Genomic DNA, 7,089 nt, shown 5'->3' with positions numbered 1-7,089 from the left:
TCCATGGGTGCTCTGGTTCACCGGCCGCTGGAGGGTGAGCTCATAGTCGGACTTGCAGCTGGAGGCCGACGGCCGATGACGGAGCAGCCGGTGAAGCAGCGGGAGCAAGTGTACCTCTGCACACCTCTCGTCTCTCGAATTCGGCCAGACAACAGCGATATTCCAACATGTAAGAAACAGCTTTCAAGAGAAAGTTAGACAATAGACAATAGGTGCAGGAGTAGGCCATTCAGCCCTTCGAGCCAGCACCGCCATTCAATGCGATCATGGCTGATCACTCTCAATCAGTACCCCGTTCCTGCCTTCTCCCCATACCCCCTCACTCCGCTATCCTTAAGAGCTCTATCCAGCTCTCTCTTGAAAGCATCCAACGAACTGGCCTCCACTGCCTTCTGAGGCAGAGAATTCCACACCTTCACCACTCTCTGACTGAAAAAGTTCTTCCTCATCTCCGTTCTAAATGGCCGACCCCTTATTCTTAAACTGTGTGGCCCCTTGTTCTGGACTCCCCCAACATTGGGAACATGTTTCCTGCCTCTAATGTGTCCAATCCCCTAATTATTTTATATGTTTCAATAAGATCCCCCCTCATCCTTCTAAATTCCAGTGTATACAAGCCCAATTGCTCCAGCCTTTCAACATACGACAGATTTAGCTCTGAGGGCTAACAGAATCAAGGGATATGGGGAGAAAGCAGGAACAGGGTACTGATTGTGGATGATCAGCCATGATCATATTGAATGGCGGTGCGTACAGGCTCGAAGGGCCGAATGGCCTCCTCCTGCACCTATGTTTCGATGTTTCTGTATAATTTTGACAGGGGCGCCCGTGAAACTAATTTTGATGGCAATCCCGTACGAGCGAGACCTTTGGCGGTTTCGTGTTCATTGCCTCCGCAGACCGCACTGGTCCCGTTCATGAAAAGGCGAGTGGATCACAGTGCAGAGTATTGACCGCTATTCGCAAGGAGCGTCGCATTTGAATCTTGGAGGTGCAAATTGATTTTGAGTGTTTGGAAGTTGCTGGGGTCAAGGCGCACCAAAGCCCGCTTACGTACCGTCTACAAAGAGACTCACGGCATCATCCCCAGTAACACATCTCACCTCATTCAACCCAATACCCAGACGTTCACAAGTCTGCCCTCAGGTCACTTCATCTATGTACTAAAACTCGTTTGTTTGTAAAGCCAAAACGGGACACGATAGCGCGACAATTCTAGGCCCACCTCACTCACCGTCGTCCCTTTGGTGATAATGGAAGAAGTTTCATTGAAATCGGTGTTATATTTTTAAAGTTATTCACATTTTAAAGTTTAAATCTATCTCCTAGGGAGGGAGGGGGGAGGGCGGAGGTAAGGGGGGTTGAGGGGGATGGAGTGTGGGGGGGGGGGGGGGGGAGGGAGAGAGAGGAGAGGGGGAGGAGAGGGTGCTGCACCAATGCAGGAGAGGTTTGGGCCCAACTTGGTCTAGATTATACTAGAATTAGAGCAAACAAAAATAGCTGCCTCCAGTCACTATATCCATGGACTGACGATCCCAGAGGGGAACATCCTTCCCGACACCACCAGATGTGCACCCACCTTGTCACTCTTCAAGTCACAGCTCGACAGCTGGGACATGGGTCATCTCACCAAACCTGCCCGTGTAAAAATGTAAATGACCGACTGGTACCCACGCGAGCAGATAGCCCAGCTGTTGGCGGTTTTGCAGTAGAAAACAGAAACAGAAAAACAAAACAGAAACAGAAAACAGAAAACAGAAAACAGAAACAGAAATAGGAACAGAGGTCAGCTGTGGACAGGGGCGCAATGTTAGTGCTTTCCCTGGTTGCGTGGCAACCAGCTTCCCGGCCGCCTTTGGTAGAGCGGGAACACGTGGCCGCTGGCTGGGTGACGTCACCTGGTCCCGTATTTGGGAGTGAGATAGTTGGCACCCCTAAGGACAGACCAAGTGACTGTAAGTGTACGGAAAGCCTCTCTCTCTCTCTCTCTCTCTCTCTCTCTCTGCCTCTCTCTCTCTCTCTCTCTCTCTGCCTCTCTCTCTCTCTCTCTCTCTCTCTCTCTCTCTTGCATGCACCATGGAGATAGACATTTCTAGCTCCATGCATGCACTGCACTGCGTGCATGACCTACGTACAGGCTAGGAAAACAACTGCATATGCTGGTTCAAATCGAAGGGAGACACAAAATGCTGGAGTAACTCAGTGGTTCAGGCAGCATCTCAGGAGAGAAGGAATGGGTGACGTTTCAGGTCGAGACCCTTCTTCAGTCTGAAGAAGGGTCTCGACCCGAAACGCCACCCATTCTTCGTACACTTGGAACAGCAAAAAAATTAAGGACTTTCAAGGATCGTACCAGCACTGTATGTATGCGTGTGTGTATGCGTGTGTGTATGTGTGCGTGTATGCGTGTGTGTATGCGTGTGTGTGCACATGCGTGTGTGCGTGCGTGTGTGTGCATGCGTGTGTGTGCATGCGTGTGTGTGTGTGCATGCGTGCGGGTGTGTGTGTGTGTGTGTGTGTGCGCGTGTGTGAATGCATGTGTGTATGTCCTTGAACACCGGACCATTTCATTTTCTCTTACAGGGGTGTGCAAGGGATACATTGCTGATAATGTGGGCATGAGAGTTCTCTGCTAAACTCGTTTTCTCTACAAAACTGATGTGGAAATGACATCTTCACTTCCAATAAAATAAGAAAGAAACGCCGGAGGCAAAAGTTCTAACAATCCTCTTGGCACTTGCAGTAAATGTAGTCATGCCCCCCTCTGCTGAGTGTCCCGCCCTGGTCTGCAGCTCTGACTCACACATACATCAGCCGCCACATTGCTTGTGTGTGGAAGTCAAGGAAGTTTTAAACCTGGTGCTGGCGGCTAATTACTGATCCGAGCAGACTCGGGGTCAGAGAAGGGCCACAAAAGTCAGGACAGCCATGAAAGTTCTCTCCAGCCACTGACAAGATTTCAGTAACCAGCAATGCCGGGCCGCTGCATGTTTAACACGAGATGGATCCATGATCCGAAGTATCAAGAGTGGATCGCTAAAGTCGACACACACCATGGCATGTGTCGCCTATGTTACAAGACCATAGACGTGACCAGCATGGGAGAAGCAGCGCTCACTAGTCACGGGAAAGGAGCTAAACACCAAAAGTTATTAGCGAACCAACGTGAAGAAAACCAGAGCAAGGTGACCGTAACATCAATCTTTACAAAAGCCTCAGGTAGTAAGTCTACCGCACCCACAACTGCCCATGAACCACACGATGCACTGTCTACATCCTCTTCAGACTCGGCGAGGAGCCCGCCCCGTGCACAATCCGCTCCAGCGCCGTTTGCCAGCAACGCGGACACATTCAAAGCCGAACTACGGTGGGTATTGAGACAAGTGACAGCGCACAATAGTTACACGTCGTCCGAGGATGCGGGGGAACTGTTCAGGATGATGTTCCCCGACAGCGAGATAGCTTGCAGCTTTCAGTGCGGTGAGGAGAAAGCCTCCTATTTATCTGTCTTCGGGCTGGCGCCACACTTTAAAGATTTGTTGACGTCGCGTGTAAAAGAACAAGATCATTATGTCCTCCTCTTGGGCGAGTCGCTGAACTCCAAAACGCACCACAAGCAGATGGACGTGTATGTGCGACTGTGGCATGGGGGCAGAATCCTTTCCCGTTACCTAGGATCCCAGTTTATGGGGCATGGATCATCCGAAATCACGCTGGAAAAATTCCTTCTGGGTCTCGGTGATTTGCCATTGAGGAATCTAGTGCAAATCTCTGCGGACTTACCCAATGTCAGCTGGAAGTTTCACCGCCTGTTACAAGCAGAGATAAAGAAGAATTTCGACAAGCCGCTGCTGGACTTGGGCAGTTGTGGACCGCAGATTGTACATGGCACGTTCAGTCATGGGATGATTGCCTCAGATTGGCACGTTGGTGAAGTGTTGACAAGCATGTACTGGTTGTTTAAGGACACACCAGCTCGCCGAGAGGACTACATGGAAGCCAGTGGCAAATCTGATCCTAAATGGCCCCTCAAGTTTTGTCAGACTGGGTGGACTGAGAATGCTCCCGTTGCTGAGAGAGCCTTGGAAGTTTGGCCAGATATGCAGAAGTATGTAGATGCTGTACAGAAGAAGAAAGTGCCTCATCCCCAAACCAAGTCCTATGAAGCAGTGAAGGAAGCTTGCAACGACCCATTACTCCCAGCAAAGCTTGCCTTTGTGATCTCAGTTGCCAAAGAGATCACACCATTCCTGACTTCCTACCAGACAGACAAGTCCATGTTACCTTTCCTGTCATCAGACTTGTTCAGGATGGTAAAGAGCCTTATGAGTCGCTACATGAAGGCAGAGGAAATGAAGAAAGTCACATCATGGCAGAAGCTGGCTAACGTGGATCTTGCAGGCGAGACCAAGCTTTCCCACTTGAAGCAGGTGGACTTGGGATTCTGTACTGAGGAGAAACTGAAAGGCACCAAGAACATCAGTGAAGGAGGAGCCTTGGAGTTTCGTCTTGCATGTAGAGACTTTCTTCAAGCAACAGTTGGAAAGGTGCTTGAGAAATGGCCCATCCAGTGCTCCTTAGCTGGGACAATGGATTGCCTTGACCCCAAGAAGATGGCAGCAGAAAATACAGAGCTATGCACCACCAAGATGAAACTCCTGCTGAAGATCCTGCTGGAATCAAAGCGAGTCAATGAGAGTGACTGTGAGGATATCGTTAGGCAGTATGAGCTATTCTTGGAACACGAGGCAAAGAGTTCCTCCTTCAAGAACTTTGATTATTCATCACACAGAGTGGACACATTGCTTCAAGAGACGATGGGTACCAGTCCAGCCTACAGAAATGTCTGGAAGACAGTTGAGATGTTGCTCCTACTTTCTCATGGCCAGGCCACTGTAGACGGTGGCTTTTCAACCAACCGTCAAGTGGAGACTGACAACCTCAGTGAGGACTCACGTGTTGCACAGAGGATTATATGTGACCATGCAGCGTCGGTCGGAGGTTACAAGAACATAGAACTGACAAAGGCATTGCTTCTTTCAGCTTCCAGTGCACGCCACAGGTATCTGGCATACCGTGATGATAAGAAGAAAGCCAGGAAGAACTTGACCATGCGGCAAAAAAGAAATGCTTTGGTGCCAGAAGGAGATCAGATAAAATGTAAGAAGAGGTGTTTGGAAGACTACATCAAGACATTAACAGAGAGTGCTGATACATGTGCTGAGAACGCAGCAACGTCAAGAAGCTCCACCACGATCACCAAGTCCAACAACAGGCGCAGATCCACCAGTGAAGAGTGTTGAGCTGACAAAAGTGCAACAAAACATAGAAGACAAACTCACTGAAATAAAAAACCTCTAAAGAAGAAGGGCTTGAAAAATGAAATAGCAAAGTTTTCCAATATCATGGTTTCAAATTGAACAACTAAGAGATGATAAAATGGACCATCAGTGCTCTGTTGAAGTACGAATAAAGTTAACCATCTTGTGTGTAATTATTATGTAGTTTAGCGTCGTTCTGTGCAACCTGGACTAATGGATTGACTGATCGATCACCTTCTCAGATTTCCCTGAAAATCAGTGTCTGTACACCGGTACAGGAAGCAAAGAGTAGGAATAAACGGGTCCTTTTCGGAATGGCAGGCAGTGACTAGTGGGGTACCGCAAGGCTCAGTGCTGGGACCCCAGTTATTTACAGTGTATATTAATGATTTGGACGAGGGAATTGAATGCAACATCTCTAACTTTGCGGATGACACGAAGCTGGGTGGCAGTGTTAGCTGCGAAGAGGATGCTAGGAGGCTGCAGAGTGACTTGGATAGATTAGGCGAGTGGGCAAATGCATGGCAGATGCAATATAATGTGGATAAATGTGAGGTTATCCACTTTGGCGGCAAGAACAGGAAAGCAGAGTATTACCTGAATGGTGAACGATTAGGAGATGGGGGGATGCAACGTGACCTGGGTGTCATGGTGCACCAGTCATTGAAAGCAAGCATGTAGGTGCAGCAAGTAGTGAAGAAAGCGAATGGTATGTTGGAAATTAATAGCAAGAGGATTTGAGTTTAGGAGCAGGGAGGTTCTACTGCAGTTGTACAGGACCTTGGTGAGACCGCACCTGGAATATTGTGTGCAGTTTTGGTCTCCTAATCTGAGGAAAGGCGTTCTTGCCTTAGAGGGAGTACAGAGAAAGTTCACTAGATTGATCCCTGGGATGACGGGACTTTCATATGAAGAAAGACTGGATAGACTAGGCTTGTACTCGCTGGAATTTAGAAGATTGAGGGGGGATCTTATAGAAACATATAAAATTCTTAAGGGGTTGGAGAGGCTAGATGCGGGTTGATTGTTCCCGATGTTGGGGGAGTCCAGAACCAGGGGTCACAGCTTAAGGATAAGGGGGAAGTCTTTTAGGACCGAGATGAGAAAACATTTCTTCACACAGAGTGGTGAGTCTGTGGAATTCTCTGCCACAGAAGGTAGTTGAGGCCAGTTAATTGGCTATATTTAAGAGGGAGTTAGATGTGGCCCTTTTTGCTAAAGAGACCAGGGGGTATGGAGAGAAGGCAGGTACAGGTTACTGAGCTGGATGATCAGCCATGATCATATTGAATGGCGGTGCAGGCTCGAAGGGCCGAATGGCCTACTCCTGCACCTATTTTCTATGTTTCTATCAGAGCACACAAGTAACACAACAGAAAACCAGGTCTCAACTCCAAATGCCAAAGGGCATTTGGCAATAATTCAAACTTTGATTTGAAAGTTGATTTTTCTGCTGTGTTTTTTGTACCCCAGAGGTGTGCGAAGCATGATTTTCAATCAAATCTGAGATGGTGACCAGCCAACCTTTTAATTGGTAAAGAATCAAATCACCAAGCGATTTATATACAAGTCTCCGATAAAGCATCTATGTTTGCTGGATTTTGGTCCTTGAAAATTGGATTTTTGGACCTTGAAAGCCCTTGAAATTATAGCTGTCCCATGTGTACAAACTCTGTGTATCACTCCCATGACTCTACGATTATTCACTGTACATTCTGTATTTTCCTGCTCTGCCCCACTTATTCATGACCTCATCTGCTCCGGATTA

The sequence above is a fragment of the Rhinoraja longicauda genome, chromosome 34, assembly GCF_053455715.1.
Source record: "Rhinoraja longicauda isolate Sanriku21f chromosome 34, sRhiLon1.1, whole genome shotgun sequence".
In the NCBI taxonomy this organism is placed as follows: Eukaryota; Metazoa; Chordata; class Chondrichthyes; order Rajiformes; family Arhynchobatidae; genus Rhinoraja; species Rhinoraja longicauda.
The sequence above is the reverse complement of the archived record's forward strand: the minus strand, read 5'-3'. Positions refer to the sequence as shown.